General features: G+C 30.7%; 1 non-coding gene across 1 annotated transcript; it reads left to right on the plus strand.

Annotated features, from left to right (window-relative positions):
- The first annotated feature begins 2,135 nt into the window (after positions 1-2,135).
- Positions 2,136-2,206, plus strand: TRNAG-GCC (transfer RNA glycine (anticodon GCC)). Its single transcript has one exon. It is a non-coding gene; the product is annotated as a tRNA-Gly (tRNA).
- The last annotated feature ends 978 nt before the right edge of the window (positions 2,207-3,184 follow it).

The following is a 3,184-nucleotide window of genomic DNA, read 5'->3' on the forward strand; positions in this document are numbered from 1 at the left end:
ACATTTTTCCAGTTTATTATTAATTAATAAATCATTTTAATCAATTAATAATCATAATAAATTTATAAAAACCTTTTTAAATTAAATAAAAATTATGTAAATTAACTATAAAATATATCTCACCATTTTACATATAAATATCAAGTTTCTCGTTTTCATAAGTCGTTATTAAAAATCGTGTAATAATCGCAAAGTAAACTTTAATTCTCTAAAAATCGTTTTGTTAAAGCAACAATTATATTTTCGACTTGTAAACAATAGTTCAAGCTTTTCGAACATATAAACTTTGTTTTCTCGCCATTAAAGTGCTTAAATTGTACTAATAACCAAGTTGTCGTTAAAACATAAATAATAATATAATAATCTAAGAGCCATAAGATTCGTAATAAAATAATAACTATCTTCTAAAACTATCATACAATTAAACAACCTTAAAATCCCGATGGAATAGCCGTTAAAAGTCATGTTTATTCTTATTTATAGTTCGTACGGATTGATTGCTTCGGTTCCTTTGACGCCTCCAAGTTATTCTTATTCCTTTTTCACTTCAATTACTAACGTGAGTTTTTCACCACCCCGTTTTAATGTTTTGGGGTAGCATATGTATCCTTATAAAGATTCAAGTGTTATTTCTTCTATTACAAAACTACAATTCGTATATGGACTTGTGTGTTACTTGTATTACTTGCACGAATATTACTTGCACGATTGGGAAGCCTCATTAAGTATGATCATACGCCCCCCTTTGCACTCTGGTCCATTTGTATCGAGTGGAAAAGGGCCTCATTATCCAAGTACGTTGGTTGTTACCAATTGGAAAGGACCTTACTTGCGCGATTATCCAAGTACGTTGGTTGTACCAACTGGAAAGGACTTACTTGCTCGTTTATCACATGTCTATGAATTGTATGGTTTTTATGTACGTATTTAAACTGTGGAAACTCACCAGCTATATTTATAGCTGACCATATTTTATACATATGTTACAGGTACCGTGATTAGAGGTTGAAGTATTGAAGACACTTAGATTACTTATGGTATTTCAATAAAAGAACTATTGTTATGGTTATGTTTTGGTTTGAACTTGTATTGTTACTTTCGAACTTGTGTTACTTGGCTTATTAAATGAATTAATGTTATTATGGTCACTTAATAGTGCCACGTGTGTTTGAGCAATCTGTACGTCACACTCGGGCGTTTCCGCTTAAGCTGGGGTGTTACAATCTACCTCTTTCTTAACTAAGCCTCTTACAATTATCACAAAATCTTTAAATATAAACAAAGTCATAATTGAAATCTAGATAAACTTAATTGAATATATAATTGGAACAATGTTTGGAACTACCCTCTGTATCCGAGTGAGTATTCTGAGAGACCGTCCATACTGATTTTGACACTACAAGTTGACTCACACGGGAACACTATTAATGAGGAAACATATCACTGTATGAAAATTCTCTTGAGTCAGGTTTCAAACCTAAGACCGTAAAATCACAAGCTTTAACCATCACTCTTATGTGATTGGAGTTTATTCAGAAGGGAAGTTCAAAAGAAGAAATAGGGGCAAATGAAAAGAAAGAATCATGTCTTGCGTAAGATTTCAAATAACTACTATTATGTTATTAACATTAATAATTATATTGTCGTCAGTTTAAATAGTTAGGACTATTTCGATTTCCACTTAAAATATTATTGTGACGTGATATTGTAATAATTAACTTTAATAATTATTTGACGTGATATTGTGATAATCAATTTTAATTATTTGACCAAAAAGTGGTATTGATTATCATTAATAATTATAAGATGCAAGTTAAAAGTTGATAAAATTATAAAATTAAATATATTCTTGTGTTTGTAAACATGACAAAATTATACACTTCTAAATCTGTAAAGCCAAAAACTATATCCGTGTATATTTTTATGTTTATTTTTTTTTTTTTAAGGTGGGTTATTTTTGTAAAATCAAAGATGTTTATGATCTCAAAGTTTGGAAATTATAATGTTATGAAACTTCAGTTTTAGTTTAGCTAAACTTTTCAATCATAACTAGCTAGTTTACTTGATCGTCATTAAAAATAAATCAAATTGAAAGTTACGTACGAGTAGAATCTAACGTAGGAAACTACCTATAAGCACCAGTGGTCTAGTGGTAGAATAGTACCCTGCCACGGTACAGACCCGGGTTCGATTCCCGGCTGGTGCAATTTTTATTATTTTTATCTAGTTTGTAGTAGCCCAGGTAAAAATTCATGATCTGGTTATACCCATTTAACAAACCTGTGTTTGAAGCTCATCCATTTCACATAATATATGATGCGGATATCAGCCTGTTTGTAGCGCAGCGGTGTCATCCGCTTCCCGTATGAGATCAAACCTGAATAAAGCATTAGATTAAACAAAAAACTAATTTAAGATATGAATAACTAACAATAAAAATTAATCATGCTTCCAAGGTGGGAGGGATCATATCGGTTATTAGTGTTTGGGTAAAGTGGAACTGATTAGTGATTATGATTACTTTAGAGGTCAAATAATCAGGTTTTGATAAGTAATTGAAACATAACTTATTGTTGTATGCAACACCAAAATTACTATACTGCCTACATGTAAACCCTTTATGACATTTAACATATTTTTACATATTAAATTCTTATAAATCAGCAGAGCCGTCTGCGAGAATTTAAACACCTCAGCCAAGCCAAAATAAAAAGACTCGTAGGCCATAATGAGTAACGAAATATATAAGTTAATTTTCAAACGAAATTAATTTTGTAGCAATAAGCATAGCAAAATATGGTAATTCAGTCAGCCGTAAAGCAATGCCGTATGATTTTATTTATTTATTCATTTATTATATATATAATTGCAGGATTAAAGCCATCTTTGCACTTCGTTGTAGTACAGTATGTGTTCACGGCTGCACGTTTTTGTTACACAAAGAACAGTATTCCACATTTTAAAGAGAATGCTGAGCTTCATAAGCTTTTAGATAGTTTACATAAACCTTCTAAGGTGTGTTATCTGTCTTGATAGATATTGTTAATTTCGTCATTCTTACATAACCGGCCTTTTGATCACCTCTTACTCCAAAAATCATACTGTTAAGGTTTGCTTATTTTTCTGCATTACAAATTGATCAAAAAAAAACAAAGAAACTGTTAGACGCCTCAGCCAAAATTAG

Source organism: Bidens hawaiensis, unplaced genomic scaffold (genome assembly GCF_021521415.1).
Source record: "Bidens hawaiensis isolate Kalapana, Puna unplaced genomic scaffold, B.hawaiensis_p1.1 tig00000055_1, whole genome shotgun sequence".
Taxonomy (NCBI): Eukaryota; Viridiplantae; Streptophyta; class Magnoliopsida; order Asterales; family Asteraceae; genus Bidens; species Bidens hawaiensis.